This window comes from Felis catus, chromosome B2 (assembly GCF_018350175.1).
Source record: "Felis catus isolate Fca126 chromosome B2, F.catus_Fca126_mat1.0, whole genome shotgun sequence".
NCBI classification, from domain to species: Eukaryota; Metazoa; Chordata; class Mammalia; order Carnivora; family Felidae; genus Felis; species Felis catus.
This window is the reverse complement of record NC_058372.1, coordinates 92,423,268-92,441,329: the sequence shown is the minus strand read 5'-3', so window position 1 is coordinate 92,441,329 and position 18,062 is coordinate 92,423,268. Positions and strand designations below refer to the sequence as shown.

Sequence of the window (18,062 nt, the reverse complement as noted above, 5' to 3'; positions counted from 1 at the left end):
ACAATACTGTGAATGTAATTAATGCCACTGAATTGTACACTTAAAAGTGGTTAAGTAACAACAACAACAAAGGAATTACTAATTTCTAAAATATATTATCCAGTTAATTGTGCTCACACGTGTATCTTGTCCATTCAAACATTAATTATGATCTTGAAGGGTACTAAAGGAATAATTTTATTTCATGGTTAGATATAGAAATCTTGGAGCACCTGGGTAGCTCAGTAGGTTGAGCGTCCAACTTTGGCTCAAGTCATAACCTTGCAGTTTGTGAGTTCGGGCCCCACGTCGGGCTCTGTGCTTACAGCTCAGAGCATGGAGCCTGTGTGTCTCCCTCTCTCTGCCCCTCCCCTGCTCGCACTCAGTCTCTCTCTGTCTCTCAAAAAGTAAAATAAAATGTTAAAAAATAAAAAAGGAAATATTTTCTTTACTAAAACTGTTTTGATACATGGTATCTTTTTTCTCTAACCAATCAGGAGAAAACAAAAAACAAAAAACTAACAACACTTTCCAAAGTGGAAACCTTACCACCAAGAATACTTTCAAGAAATAAAAATACTTTTCCTGAATAACTCAATTTTACATTTCAGTAAAGTATAGATTATGAAGTTGATAAAGTGTCATTCATAAGTATTAATAATGTAGAGGATGACTAAAATTAAGGGGAATGTTTTCGAACAATGTTTATTCCCAAGATATTTGCCATATGAAAAAAAAAATTAAAGGAAAATATGTAAAAACCAAAGATGAAGGAGCCAAAGAAAAACTGTATTATCTGATCTGGTGTTACATTAGAGTTTAGGTTAAAATCACATTTTATCATATTCATAAATAATATCACAGTTAAATTACATTTAATCCTCCTTTGACCTTGTTTCTCTAGAATTTCCCATTTAGGTATGCCATTCCAAGAAGAACACATTCATGAGACTTTTTAAGTGAAAGTGTCTTAAGAATTAATGTCTTCATGCAGAAAAAGCATTTGACAAAGTACAACATCTATTAATGATAAAAACCCTCAAAAGGGTAGGTTTAGGGGAACATACCTTGCCATAATAAAGGCCATATATGAAAAACCAAAGCTATCATATACTCAATGGTGAAAAACTGAGAGCTTTTCCCTAAGATTGGGAACAAGGCAAGGATGAGCACTCTCACCTCTTTTATTCAACATAGTACTGGAAGTCCTAGTTATAGCAATCAGATAAGAAAAATACATGAAAGTCATCCAAATTGGAAGGGAGAAGTAAAACTATCACTATTTGCAGATGACATTATGCAATATATAGAAAAAACCCTAAAGACTCTACCCAAAAACTACTAGAACTGATAAAAGAAGTCATTAAGATCACAGGATATTCAGAAATCTGTTGTATTTCTATGAACTAATATTATGAAGTAGCAGAAAGAGAAATTTAAAAAACCCCAAACATCCATTTACAATTGCACCAAAAACAATAAAATAACTAGGAAGAAGTTTCACCAAGGAGATGAAAGACCTGAACACCAAAAACTAAAACATTGCTGAAAGAAATTGAATATATACAAATGGAAAGATATTCCATGCTCATGGATTGGAAGAACAAATATTGCTAAAATATTTATACTATCCAAAAGAAATCTACAGATTTAATGCAATCCCTATTCAAATACCAACAGTATTTTTCACAGAACTAGAACAAATAATCCTAAAATTTGTTTGGAATCACAAAAGACCATTAATAGCCAAAGCAATCTTGAAAAAGAAAAACAAAACTGGAGTAATATCACAATTCCAGATTTCAAGATACACTACAAACCTGTAGTAATCAAAGCAGTATGGTATCAGCATAAAAATAGATACATAGGTCGACGGAACAGAATAGAGAGCCTAGAAATAAACCCATGATTATATGCTCATTTAATCTCTGACAAAAGAAGCAAGAATATGCAACAGGAAAAAGTTTCTTCAACAAATGGTGTTGGGAAAACTAGACGAAAGAATAAAACTGGCCACTGTCTCACACAAAAATAAACTAAACATGGATTAAAAACCTAAATTTAAGAAATGAAACCATTGAAATCCTAGAATAGAGCATAGGCAGTAATTTCTCTGGCATTGGCTATAGCAACATTTTTCTAGATATGTCTCCTGCAGTAGGAGAAACAAAAGTAAAAATAACCATTGGGACTACATCAAAATAAGAAGATTTTGCACAGCAAAGAAAACAACCAACAAAACTAAAGACAACCTACTGAATGTAAGAAGATATTTGCAAATGGTATACCTGATAAGGGGTTAATATTCAAAATATATAAAGAACATACACAATTGAACACTCAAAAACAACCCAATTAAAAAAGGGCAGAAGAGGGGTGCCTGCATGGCTCAGTCAGTTAAGCATCTGACTCTTGATTTCAACTCATGTCATTATCTCAGGGTTCCTGGGTTTCAGCCATAGGTTGGGCTTTATGCCAACAGTGTGTAGCCTGCTTGAGATCCCCTCTCTCCTCTTTCTTCACCTTTCCCCCACTCATGCACACACTCCCTCTCTCTCAAAATAAATAAATAAACTTAAAAAATAGAATTACCATATGATCCAGTAAATCCAACACTGGGTATTTACCCAAAGAACATGAAAACACTAATTGAAAACAATAAATGCCCCCCTATGGTTATTGCAGCATTTTTTTTACAATTGCCAAATTATGGAAGCAGCCAAAATGTCCATTGATAAATGAATAAATGAAGATGTGGTGTGTGTGTGTGTGTGTGTGTATATATATATATATATATATATATATATATATATATACACATACACAATGTAATATTACTCAGCCACGAAAAGAATGAAATCTTGTCATTTGTAGCAATATGGATGATTTTATTTTTTTTATTTTTTTTTTTAACGTTTATTTATTTTTGGGACAGAGAGAGACAGAGCATGAACGGGGGAGGGGCAGAGAGAGAGGGAGACACAGAATCTGAAACAGGCTCCAGGCTCCGAGCCATCAGCCCAGAGCCCGACCGCGGGGCTGGAACTCACGGACTGCGAGATCGTGACCTGGCTGAAGTCCGACGCTCAACCGACTGCGCCACCCAGGCGCCCTGCAATATGGATGATTTTAGAAGGTATAATACTAAAGAAAATACCTCAGAGAAAGACAAATACCATATTATTTTACATATACGTGCAATTTAAGAAATAAATGAACAAAGAACAAAGAGATAAAAAACAGATTTTAAAAAATGTTTTTTATTTATTTTTGAGAGAAAGAGAGAGAGACAGACAGAGCATGATCAGGGGAGGGGCAGAGAGAGAGAGGGAGATACAGAATCTGAATCAGGCTCACGAATTGTGAGATCACAACTTGAGCCAAAGTCAGATGCTTAACCGACTGAGCCACCCAGGAGTCAAACTAGACTGTTAATTATAGAGAACAAACTAGTGGTTACCAGAAGGGAGGAGGGTAGAGGGATGGGTGAAATAGGTGATGGGGATTAATGTTACACTTATTGTGCTGAGCAGAGTAATGTACAGAGTTGTTGAATCAGTATATTACACACCTGAAATTAATATAACACTGGATGTTAATTATACTGGAATTAAAATTTTAAGAAAAGAATTAATGTCTTTAATCAATACACAATTTTTTTATACCATCATATTCATTCTAAACTTTTAAGGTTGTCTTTTCTGACAATGATTAAATTTTAATTACTATTTTCTCAGTTGTTACCTTATTTTGAAATTCTGATCCGCATCAATTGCTATTATTATATAATTTTTCTTTTAGACTAGCTTTTCAGTATTGTTTTCTAACTTTGATTAAAAGTAACTTGGTTCCATGGGGCGCTTGCGTGGCTCAGTTGGTTGGGCGTGGGACTTCAGCTCAGGTCATGATCTTGCAGTCCCTGAGTTTGAGCCCCATGTCAGGCTTTGCGCTGACAGCTCAGATCCTGGAGCCTGCTTCAGATTGTCTCCCTTCTCTCTCTGCCCCTCCCCCCACTTGCACTCTCTCTCTCTCTCTCAAAAAAAAAAAAAAAAAAAAAAGTATCTCGGGTCCAGATAAGACACAGCTGGGGAGGGAAAAAAAAATGGCTGTTATCTTGTGAACGAGTACTGATACTTGTGAGGAAATAAAAAAGGACCCTTCCTGCAGGTAAACTGTGAAGTTCCTACCTCAACATAAACTATGCTGAAGCAAGTCACATTGCAACCATAAAAATGACTAGACATCTCCCTCTTCTGACTAGCTTTTTTAACAATGACAACTTTGGCCATACTTAATCCTTTTTGCTCTAGATTAAGATAATAATAAAATACCTAATCACCAAATTTCCATCAGTCCTTAACCACATCAAGGCACTGGATGTGTTTTCCTTTATCTATACAACTTAGAATGACTCTGCAAAACCACAAATCCTTAAGAAGCCCTTCCTCTGTTTATTGAGATACATCCACCATTCCTCTATAATTAGTAAATACATCTTTTGTTTTAACTAAGAGTGTTCCTGGAGGTCTTTGTTCAGTGAGTTTACAACATGTGTAAATTGTTTTTAGGATATCCCTATAAAATTTTAATTTTTGCCATTACCAATGAAAATTCCACACATTTACAATTATTCTAGCTAATTATATTATTAAAATAATATTTATTTCATATTTTAACTATCAGAGTATCTTACAGAATCTTTTAAGCTATTCTCACATTCATTTTGTTGAATTGCCTACTGTTTTACATAGTCATAAACTTTAGTGGCAAAGCCAACAATTGCTCTCGTGTCATGGTCCATGTTTGTGATAAATATGACATTAAAATATATATTACTTATAATAAAATATTTCATTTTACTGTTATGTTTTAGGTGCAAATTTTAAGATAATGCATACAATTAAAAGAAATATATCTTCTTCATTAGGTTCTGTTCTTTGTTGCTCTGAACAAATAAATGCCTAACTCAGTATAATTTTTATTGTAGAAATGGGTTTATTAAAATAAGTTTAATTTTAGCTCAAGTAATTATTCTGTATTAGATATTAAGCTAACTTTATAATCTCAGATGTACTAAAATGCATCAGGTTCTGTCTTTCATTGGCTATATAAATAATTTTTACCCCAGTAGTAAATATTCTCTTACTTTGATAAAATTTGCAACTTTTCCCTTATAATTTTGTAAGGCATAGAATTTAGTCTATGGAATAGATTCCATCAGTCTTTATTAGTTTTCCTTTTTTTAAGTTTCTTTTTTACTAGTCCACTTTCTATTTTTTTTAATGTTTTATTTATTTTTGAGATAGTGAAATTCAGAGCATGAGCAGGGGAGGGGCAGAGAGAGAGGGAGACAAAGAATCTATCAGCAAGAGCCATACACAGGGCTCTAACCCATGAACTGTGATATCATGACCTGAGTCGAAGTGACTCAGTTGGACACTTAACTGACTGAGCCACCCAGGTGCCCCTATTTTGTTTTTAAATAAACTTTTTTATTTTGGAAAATTATAAGTTGATTGAAAAGTATTGAATATAGTACAACAAACTTCCATGTATCTCAAACCAGTTTCTTTTGTAATATCATGTTACATTAGTATGGTATGTCTGTTACAATTAATGAACACACTGATACATTAATATTAATGAAAACTCACAGTTTATTTATATTTCATTAGTTTTTATTTGATGTTATTTTTCTGTTTCTGGATCTAGTTTAGAACACCATATTCCATTTAGTAGCCATGTCTCTTTTTTTTTTTTTAATTTTTTTTTTAACGTTTATTTATTTCTGAGACAGAGAGAGACAGAGCATGAATGCGGGAGGGTCAGAGAGAGGGAGACACAGAATAGGAAACAGGCTCCAGGTTCTGAGCTGTTGGCACAGAGCCTGATGTGGGACTTGAACTCACGGACCGCGAGATCATGACCTGAGCCGAAGTCGGCCGCTTAACCGACTGAGCCATCCAGGCGCCCCTAGTAGCCATGTCTCTTTAGCTCCTGTTGTCTATGGTAGCTTCTCAGACTTTCTTTCTTTTTTTTTTCATGACCTTTAGAATTTTGAGGAGTACTCATTAGGTATTTTGTAAAGTAGCCCCCAAACTTGGATTTTTATGAAGTTTTTCTCATGAATAGACTGCAGTTACTGTGTTAAGTTAGAAAACTCACCAAAATACAATGCTATTTTCATCACATCATACCAAGGGTGCATACTATCAAAAGGATTTACTCTGTTGCATTGAACTTGACCTGGCACAGGTAGTGTTTCTCAAAGTTCCATTGAAAGTGTATTCAGTTTATTCCATTTTTCAAATCACACTCTTTGGAATAGGTGAGGGTATTCTCTACTTCCTTGAAAACAGAATATACAGATAAATTGTTTGGAATCCTTTTGCACAGAATATTTGTCTACTCTTCCCCACTTAATCATTTATTTTTTCAATCATTAACATCAGCTCAGACTCATGGTTATTTATTTTGTTTTTCCAGCTATAATCCAATAATACCTTATTTCTATTGTAGCTCAAATGTCCCAGCTTTGGCCATTGGGACCTCCTTCAGTTGGCTCTTGTCTCCTTTTGTCATATCCCTATGTGTGTGTGAGTGTGTATGCACACTGACTTTCTGATACCACAAAAATGTTCTAGTCTCATTGTGGATATATATTCTCCTAGTCCTAGAACCAGCCATTTCTCCAAGGAGGTTCCTTTTACTGGAGAATGGTAGTAGAAACCAATACATGAGTGCTAGGTGTGCTCATCGCTTACTGACTCTCACGTAAGTATATGAAGATGTCAATATATATGAAATAAATATTTGAAAAGTTGTTATACATCTGTATCAATATTAAGTAAACATGAGTTCACACTGACATCTGAAACTCTAAGTCATTATTACATAGGAAACTCTAGCTTCTTCACTTTATCTGTAATCTCCTGTTCCAACACTGGGAAGCCTGGCTTTCACTATTTTTTATCAACATATTTAATTATTCAATGCTAATGTATATGTTTATCGTATTAGAACTGTCAGAATTGTTAACCCACACCCCATGGGAAACAAAGTTAGCAACTAAGGAATACTTTTTATGTATGGTATCTTTTATCTTTCAGATTCCACTGACATTCAAAGTTCCTTAGGTCAGCAGCTTTCCCTCCCATCTTATCAGTAAGATTATTTCAAACATTTGTAATACAGTTACATTGTTTTGTCATATTCTGCATTTCATCCCGAGACTCTCTGGCCTTTAAATTATTTTAATGAACTTTTAAAATAAACTTGAATATGCTAAGAATTTACTCCCAGTGCTATAAAGTTCTCCAAGTTTAGAGAAATTCAGTATGTCATATATCCATTGCTATAGAATCATACACAATAGTTTCACACCTGAAAACAATCCCTGAGCTTCACCCATTATGTGCTTCTCCCTAATACTAAACCCCAAATCACACTGACTATTTTATTATAGCTATAGTTTTGCCTTTTCCAGGATGTCAACCAATTGTAATCTGCAGTATGTAGCCTTTTCAGAATGGCTTCTTTCACTTAGAAATACGCATTTAAAATTCATCTATTTTTTAATAGCTTGTTAGCTCATTTCCACCATTTGTTTATTCATCACCTGTTGAAGGAAATATTGACTGCTTCAAGTTGGCATCTATGAATAAAACTCTTATAAACATCAGCATGTAAGTTTCTGAGTGGACATAAGTTTTAAAGTCAGTTAGGTAAATACAAGGAGTACAACAGCTGGATCACATGACAGGACATTGTTTAGCTTTTAGGAAACTAGCAAACCTTCTTCTAAAGTGGTATTCCATTTTGCATTACAGCCAAGAATTAAGGAGAGTTCCTGTTGCTCTGAATCTTTTCCAGGAACTGATATTTTCAGGGTTTTGAATTTTAATCATTCCAATAGATGTGTAGTAGAACCTCACTGTTTTATGTGAATTTCTCAAATACTTCATTTAATATCTCGAGACAAAATAGCCTTCTCAATTAAAAATCTTAATGAGGGGCGCCTGGGTGGCTCAGTCGGTTGAGCGGCCGACCTCGGCTCAGGTCATGATCTCGCGGTCCGTGAGTTCGAGCCCCGCGTGGGGCTCTGTGCTGACAGCTCAGAACCTGGAGCCTGTTTCAGATTCTGTGTCTCCCTCTCTCTGACCCTCCCCTGTTCATGCTCTGTCTCTCTCTGTCTCAAAAAAATAAATAAACGTTAAAAAAATAAAATAAAAAAATAAAAATCTTAATGAATGTTACATTCTATAAGATTTTGTTACATATTTGATATTACTTTCTTCATCTATCATTTTATACATAATTATTGTGGCTTAGCACTGTAAAACAGGAATAAACAGTGGTGGTTTGAATAAACAGAAGAGATGGCTCAGGATTGGAGTGGCAAGGGGTTGAGTAATGTTCTATAGGCATAATGATAACATACAATTAAACATCGGGATGTGAGATGGACACAACACTGGCAGAATCAGTGGACTGGTCATATGTTACGATCTGGCAAGTATTTAGATATCAGAATGACTAAAAACATATGAAGCTACCCCAGTTATGAAAATGTATAATGTTAACCCAATCGTAGAGTATTATTTTGTCTTCTAAAATTGAGTAGGGTTCTGAAAAAAGTACATAAGAACTAGTGAAATATTCAGATATAGAAGAAGCTAAGTAGACTTTTTTCTAAGGTAAGATGCTAGTTTCTTTTTGAAGAAACATACTGTTACAAAATATAGTACTAGGAAAATAACTAGTGATATAACAATGGTTTAGAGTTTTGTACGTTTAGAGTTGGAAAAGTAAAGTTATTTTCCTGAAGATATTTCAACAATAAAAATTTCATGTGGCTACCACATAAATAGAAAACCTGAATCTAAAGCACAACTGGTGTTTGATAATGAATGGCCATTGCTTAAGAGTAACAATTTTTTCCTATAATATCACCATTTAAGACTAGCATCAACACAGTTCTATACACTTAACCACCTTTATGATCCACTGTTATGACAAATAAAGCATATGGCCCCTTCATCAGAACAGCAGGCTCTCATAAACAGTATAGTAACAGGATTTTTATTTATTTTCCCCAAAACCACAAACTAGAAAAAATTATAAATGATAATTGATAAAAGTGGAAAATATTATAAATGTTTGGAAAGTTGTTATAAACAGTGGAAAACTGTTAAAAACAATATTTGTATACATAATTGATATTGTATTAATCAACAAAGGAAATAACAATCCTTGAAGACTAGTCCTGGGTAAGTTATCAAATCAAAAAGTAAAATTGCTCTTATAATTGGATAGATTTTTTTTCAATTAACGTAAATATCAGAGTAATGACTGTGAATATCTATTACCGGCAAAGGGCCACTAGACATCATTTAAACATTTATCATGTATGTAAAAACATGATATGTTTAAAGGATTAATGGAAGATGAAAAATCATCATTAGAGAATCAGTTTAGTTGCTAGAAAATGTGTCCAGGACAATCAAACTCTCTGAGTTTTACCGATTTATTCTCTTTTTGTAAATTGAGAAAATGAATAAAATCCATGGCTCAAGAGAAGAAGGAACAAATAGGATAAAGGAGGACTCTCGTATTTTACAGAAATAATTCTACTGAAGGCAGTCTGCTCTTTATCACTCAGCTGAATGAGAATAACTGAGGAAAAATCCTGTGTAAGTACAATAAAGAATGATGTCTGCTGAGGCTTCAGTGACTAAGATCAAACTGTGATGATTCACTGAAACCATGTAATGAAGAGAAGTGATCAGAAATTATTATCCACAAAGGGGGGTACATTTTAATAATTTATTTTATGTTGTTTAAATAGGAGAAAGATAAATTTCTCAGGTCTTTTTAGAAAATTCATTTGAATTTTCTTTTTAGTTAGTAAAGCAATCTATCCTAAAATGATATTTTTATTAGATCACTTTCTAGGTTCCAGATAATGCTAAAATCTTCGAATATTTCCTTCAATTATGTTTAGATAATTGTGGTTTCTTAAGTTTATCTATCATTTATCCATCCTTCCTCTATGTTTACCTGATTGCTATAACAAGTAACTTTTACTAAAATTAGAAATTATTAATAATCATTACATTAATTGTATGGAATCCATCACATGGATTCTCTCACAGTATTATGTAGTAGTATTGAATATGTAGTCAAAAATCCTGTACAATAAAAACATTAATGAAGCTAAAATAATGTACAGAATTATATTTTCCAATGAGACTCACAGAGACTGGAGATCTCATTCACTATGAAGCTTACAAGCAATTTTAAAGACACAAGCAAATGTGGAGTAGTTGAAGAATGCCAGCCAGCACATCACATTAAAACTCAAACTGGCCACGATGTGCCATATGAAGTCTCTGAGTAATGTATGGTGTCACAAATATTTATATGGAAAACAACTGTTTCAGTTATGAGCTATCTCACTTTTTACTATAATAGTTACATAGTTTACATTATATTTTCCAGGGTGCCTTAATAATCTACAGAGCCCAGTTTGTTGACAAAGCAATTCCAAAGATACCAAAAATTATAATAATTCTTGCTAGCAAGTATCATTGTTGTGTTTGCAAGAGGTGTGTCTTTGGTATGTTTACATGGAGATTCAACAGGTCATCATTCTTCTTTCCTTCTCATTGGTACACTCCCCTTGTAAAAAGAAAGAATGGATTGCAAGAATGTTGCTATTTTCTTTTCGTTAACATTGTGCATGTACCTTAGATTTACCAATTCACCTTCCTTAAAATCAATCACATCAAGCATGTGCAATGCCCAAGGGCTAAAAATGCCAGCAAAGAAACATCGCTAAAAACATTCAAATCCACATATTAATTTGTAGTTTAACCATGTGTTTACAATTGCCAATTCTTACTTCTGCTTTGTCTTGACCCATGTTTAGTTAGCTTTTATCTCCCCTATATGTCCCTAAACTTTGGCTTACCTTCAAGCCTGAGAAAGTGCTAAAATGCCCACCCTCCACATACATTAATAAATCCCAAGAATCAGCTTACCACAGAAAAGCAAATTTCTTGTTTAACCATACAATCATACTATCTGCTCATTCTGCCTTTTATGCCCAACTTTCCTTTCTGCTTTACACTGTTTGATTTAGAAGTGCTCATAGATTTCTGAGATCAGATTGTTCTCATTGCAACAGCTTTTCTTGAAGGAAAAACTCTAAGTCCATATTTGTTTCACTTGACAGTTTCTACTTGAAAATTTCATCTGCTGTTTTTGCCAAATTATTCAGTTTTTACAATGGAATTTTAAATCGTTAAGCTATGTCACAAGTGTCTAAGTATTTTTGTTTCATGGTAGAATTCAAAAACACTGGTTTCTGAAGTCAGACCTCCTAATTTCAAATATCAGCTAGCCACTTACTTGGGCAGATCACTTTATGCTCATTGAGAATTCTCCTTATCTGACTAATGAAAAGAGAGATTTACAATCCCTTATATATTTGGTATGATGTTTAAATGAAATAATATTTTTAAAATGATCAGATTACCAGAGGATGGCCACATTTGCTGGTGTTGGAATAAGGTCATGAAGGGCGAAGCCTGGTGCCAGATGTGTGTTGTGATTTTCCATAATCCCTGAAACGTTGCTGCTACATTATCTCGTGAACATTTTCGAGGGAGGGCTGGCACATGGCCACAGTCTCTGGGCATCGGCAGCAGCATGGTCCCGTGAACTTTTCTGGGTGTGGCTGGCATTTAGCCATTGCTCGGTGAGACCCTCTTCAGAGGGATGGAAGGGGTCAAAGCCGCAGCGCCTCAGAAGTAAGGGGCCAGGGAAAACAGCCACATCTGAGACAAAACTTGTGAGAGAGGTAATACATGGGGCTTAGTCACGGACAGTGGAAAAGCAGGGAGTGGACAAAAGCTGAAGACAAAGAACAGGTGTGTGATTGCTGATCAAGGAGAGAGAGCAGAGTTCCAATACTATGAAGCCAGCATTAACTTGATTCCAAAACCAAACAGCTACCCCACTAAAAAGGAGAACTATAGACCAATTTCCCTGATGAACGTGGGTGCAAAAATACTTAACAATATATTAGCCAACCAGATCCAACAACACATAAAAAATTATTCACCATGACCAAGTGGGATTTATACCTGGCATGCAGGTCTGGTTCAATAACCACAAAACAATTAACATGATTCATCACATCAATAAAGGAAAGGACAAGAACCATATGATCCTCTCGATAGATGCAGAGAAAGCATTTGACAAAATACAGCACCTTTCTTGAAAAAAAATCCCTCAAGAAAGTAGGGTTAGAATGATCATACCTCGAGATCATAAAAGCCATATATGAAAGACCCAATGCTAATATCATCCTCAATGGGGGAAAAACTGAGAGCTTTCCCCCTAAGGTCAGGAACAAGACAGGGATATCCACTCTAGCCACTGTTATTCAACATAGTATTGAAAGTCTTAGCCTCTGCCATCAGACGACACAAAGAAATAAAAGTCATCCAAATTGGCCAGCAGGAGGTCAAACTTTCATGACACGCTATATAGAAAACCCAAAAGATTACACCAAATAACTGCTAGAAGTGATTAATGAATTCAGCAAAGTTGCAGGATATAAAGTCAATGCACAGAAATCAGTTGCATTCCTATACACCAACAATGAAGCGACAGAAAGAGAAATCAAGGAATTGATTCCATTTACAGTTCCACAAAAAAACATAAAATCCTAGGATAAATCTAACCAAAGAGGTGAAAAAATCTATACACTGAAAACTATAGAAAGCTTATTAAAGAAATTAAAGAAGACACAAAACTTGGAAAAATATTCCATGTTCCTGGATAGGAAGAACAAATATTGTTAAAATGTCGATACTACCCAAAGCAATCTACATATTCAATGCAATCCCTATCAAAGTAACACCAGCATTCTTCACAGAGCTACAACAAATAATCCCCAAATTTGTATGGAACCAGAAAAGACCCCGAATAACCAAAGCGATCTTGAAAAAGAAAACCAAAGCAGGAGGCATCACAATCCCAGACTTCAAGCTATACTACAAAGCTGTCATCATAAAGACAGTATGGTACTGGCACAAGAACAGACACTCAGATCAATGGAATAAAAGAGAGAAACCAGAAATGGGCCCACAAACATATGGCCAACTAATCTTTGACAAAGCAGGAAAGAATGTCCAATGGAACAAAGACAGTCTCTTCAGCAAGTGGTGCTGGGAAAACTGGACAGCGACATGCAGAAGAATGAACCTGGGCCACTTTGTAACACCATACACAAAAATAAACTCAAAATGGATGAAAAACCTCAATGTAAGACAGGAAGCCATCAAATCCTTGAGGAGATAGCACGCAAAAAACTCATTGATCTTGCCCGCAGCAACTTCTTACCCAACACATCTCCAAAGGCAAGGGAAACAAGAGCAAAAATGAACTGTTGGGATCTCATCAAAATAAAAAGCTTGTGCACAGCAAAGGAAACTATCAGCAAACTAAAAGGCAACTGACAGAATGGGAGAAGATATTTGCAAACAACATATCAGATAAAGGGTTAGTATCCAAAATGTATAAAGAACTTATCAAACTCAACACCTGAAAAACAAATAATCCAGTGAAGAAATGGGCAAAAGACATGAAAAGACACTTCTCCAAAGAAGACATCCAGATGGCCAACTGACACATGAAAAAATGCTCAACATCACTCATCATCAGAGAAATACAAATCAAAACCACACTGAGATACCACCTTACACCTGTCAGAATGGCTTACATTAACAACTCAGGCAACACCAGATGTTGGTGAGGATGTGGAGAAAGAGGATCTCTTTTGCATTTTTGGTGGGAATGCATGCGAGTGCAACCACTCTGGAAAATAGTATAGAGGTTCCTCAAAAAATTAAAAATAGAACTTCCCTAAGACCCAGAAATTGTACTACTAGGTATTTATCCAAGGGATACAGGTGTGCTGTATCCAAGGGACATATGCACCCCAATGTTTATAGCAGCACTATCAACAATAGCCAAAGTACAGGAAGAGACCAAATGTCCATCGATGGATGAATGGATAAAGAAGATGTGGTATATATGTGTACACACACACACACACACACACACACACACACACACACACACAATGGAGTATTACTCGGCAATCAAAAAGAATGAAATCTTGCCATTTTCAACTATTTGGATGGAACTGTAGTGTATTATGCTAAGTGAAATTAGTCATTGAAAGACTAATATCATATGACTTCACTCATGAGGACTTGAAGAGACAAAACAGATGAACATAAGGGAAGGGAAACATAATATAAAAACAGGGAAGGGGACAAAACATAAGAGACTCATAATATGGAGAACAATCAAAGGGTTACTGGAGAGGTTTTGGGAGTGGGGATGGGCTAAATGGGTAAGGGGCTTTAAGGAATCTACTCCTGAAATCATTGCTGCACTATATGCTAACTAACTTGGATGTAAACTTAAAAAAAAAAGCAGAGCTAAATTAAAAATAGATCTATTTATATAAAATCAATGCTGCAAGTTTGTTAAAAATTATTTGAAAAAATGACTGTGTAAAGAAGTACCTTTTGGTGATGATGTTGCCACATATCTCAAACTATTCTATTAGAAACAATGGCAGTAATCTTTAGCTTTGGTTTCACGACTCACTTAACAGTATCTGGCACAGATTTCCAGTGAGCTTGATGTATTAATGGCATAATTTAATAGTGGATAAATTTATCTTGCAGATCCTTTTCCATGGAACCTCTTTCACAAAGATTTTAACCTGTTTGCCTCCCACTATTTGGTATCTTAAAAAAAAAAAGTTCTCATTGCCCTTCTGAGGCTGTCCTGATATTAAAACAAGATTACTCTCTGGAAAGATGATTTTCCAGGGCTTGAAGACCACTTTAATTCTCTGCCACCTAAAGAATACTACTTTACTTTCCCTGATGGCCATCACCATGATATCAAACGTGATAAAAGTAGGAAGAGGTATAAAACTAAAGACATAGACATGTTTATTTGTGGTATTGGTATTTGAAACACCAAATATTGTCTTTTGAGTTTATTACACTAGTCAAATTAAGATTATAAATAATGTCTTTTCCCATAAATAAGTTGTGTATTTTAAAATTTGTGCCTAATATACAAACTATTTATTTTCGGTGATTATTAATACAATGAATTAATCTTTTGTTGCCCAATAGCAGCCTCCTGGTGACTCTGTAAATATTAAGTGAGAAAATATAAAATATATTCAAAATACACAGTTTAAAAGTTATGATACTGAACTATTAGAATCATGATAATAAAATATGTTTGTTCTTCCCTACAAGAAAATAGTGTTTAATGTTATCAGCTCCTGTATTTTAAACTCTTCTCCTTCAAAGACTTTTCACACAAATACAAAACATGAAAACCATTTGCATACAGTACCAATTTGTGACTTAGTTTGTATATGAATAATAAAAAAACATTAAAGAAGTTTTTCAGAAATTTAAGTATTTTTTATTAAATTTGACTTTAGATTTATTTCTCCTAGTAGATCAATGAAAAATATCCTTTGTATATATAGTCACATTTGCAAGCCTATCTATTATTATAATTATATCTATATGTCAATAACCATTTTGTACTAAATATATAATTGATTCAAATATATACCATCTGACAACCTCTCCAGTTCAAGGTTTTCTTTTATGTGTAATTCCTACACGTGTGGTATTTCAACTATAAAATAGTGTTCAGACCCAACTATATATTAAGATGCTTAACTTTTAGTATCTGTAGCTTTCATATTAAAGCATCACAGTCCGTAGGAAACTATGCCAGTACAACCTTGAGTATAAAACAAAGAATAGAACTATGCCCATGAGAGACTTGGAAACCAAAACAGATTGTCATTAACACCCCAATTCAATATGACATTTGGTTAATGCTCAAGGTTTACTTTCTAGGAAAACGTGAGACAATTTATACATAGAAAATTATTTTATAATTATCTTAGTCTAACCCATAATGCAATTTCTATATGGTATAATGGTGGCAAAATTGGATGATGATTAAAAAATCTATAATAATAATATCAATGATCAAATGTATTGGGCGATTGAGCTTAAACTTCCACAGATAGTCTCCCTATGGAAGCTAGTTAGTCAGTGAAGGAACTAGGTTTAGTTAACAATTAGTTACAGGTTGGAGAATTAGAAAAAGTCTATGGCACATGTACCCATGCTTCTGGATAGGAAAACCTGTTAAACTGAGTGTGTAAGTTTCCGTAAAATTAAAATAACTACTGGGTTTTGTGTCCATGCATCTCTTAACTAAGTATATAGAACATTATGATAGTTACACCACAATATGGGGTTCATTATCCACAGGAGCAACTTAAATTATGTTTGTTTTCAGTGACCACAGAGTACAGTGCTACCTGTAGGTTATTTCGTAAATGTATATGTTAGGTCTCATCAGAGGCAAGTGAATATGCATAGGTAATGCAAATACAACAATAAATATCAAAAGATCTTTCTCAATATTGGTAAGAATTATTTCAGGGAAAATTTTTTTTCCTTTTCTTTTCTTTCTTTTTTTTTAAAGTCAGCATTTCTTTTAGTTTTTATTTTGTTTCCATCTGGAGAGGCATACTTAACCACCCATTTTGGGTCAATGCATGCTTTTTCCTATCTTTGTTCCCTAGCATGCAGTCTAACTACCTAACTCTGTTTTATTCATTTTGTTAAAGCTGTGTTACATGTACTGGCTAATTACCATTTTTTCTCTTTCGTGTGAAATAATTTTCTTTCTTAGTGGCCAAACTAGAGCAGCACACTCTTTCCTCATGTATGTGGCTCTTTTAAAAGTAAATTCTTCTTGACCTTGGAGTCTAGACAAATGCTAATATTGGTACTCTAAACATGTTGTAATCTGAGTTATAGAAATGTGTAAATTGATGCAAATTCCCCAAAGAACATAATACATTGAGCAGCAAGAGGGAAAAGTGGAGTAAATGACAGAAAATAAGGATGAAAAAATTCAGATATGTTGGGACAAAAGAAGAAGAAAATCATAAGATAGAAGGGAAAAAATCAGGGGAAAGAGACAAGATAGAAAAGAGAGTTTGGAAGACAGGTGTATTTGATGTATTCAGAATAAGAATAAAAATGATTTCCTTTTACTGAACATAAATAAAATCACATGCAGTAACTGTCCTGCAGCAGGAGAATTATAATTCACAGAAGGATGTAAAAAGATCAAAATATAAGTAGCTCAACAAGGCATAAATCAAGACACATATACTATGAGGCTCTAGAGAACGAGGAGTGACAATAACTTAATTATTTGAGAGTTTAGAGAACCATTAGCTCAGTCTTCCTTGCAAGAGTAAATACTATGTTTGCTCAGAGAAGCAAGCAGTATAGTTGACTTCAGGAAGTTTTTGGTTCCTTAGACATGGATATTATGAGTTTTAGAAAGAAGAAAAAGTTTGCCAATAAATTTGGAGTAGTAAATTAACATTTAGGAAGAAGAAAACCCAAACACTTAGGCTAGGGTGATAGCCACTGTTCAAGTTCACTTCTGAATGTGACTGTCAATGTACTCCCTATGGCCTCTGGTGGGAAAAAAAAAACAGAAACAAAAAAACTACATCCAAGTCTGGAGAGATCACTATAAAGGCTGACAGTGCTAACAGAACTAATGTCTAATAGGAATCAAGTGTGAGGGGCAAAGCAGTGTTTCTATGAGGTTATTTATACAAAATATATGCTAAACAATGACAATCACATTGTAATTTAAAAGAGCAAAAATAATATGAATAGCAGAGTGCAGACTGAATAATAAATAACAGCATATCAGTAGATGTCAAAGTACTATAGACTTCATTTTTGTCCCTAAAGGAAGTCAGTGTAGTTATTGAGTTATGGCAGTGTAAGCTAGTGAGGAGTTAGATGTTTAAGAATAGTAACAGTGAGTAGAAAGTCCTAAGATGCCTATTGTGTTTTTTTCCCACATTTAACATCTCTAATACTAGAGTACATTGTTCCTTGATACCTACCTTA

At 34.4% G+C, this 18,062-nt stretch overlaps 1 pseudogene; it reads right to left on the bottom strand.

Moving 5' to 3' along the window:
- Positions 1-11,734, bottom strand: part of LOC101090187 — an 85,334-nt pseudogene extending 73,600 nt beyond the window's left edge.
- Between the last annotated feature and the right edge of the window lie 6,328 nt (positions 11,735-18,062).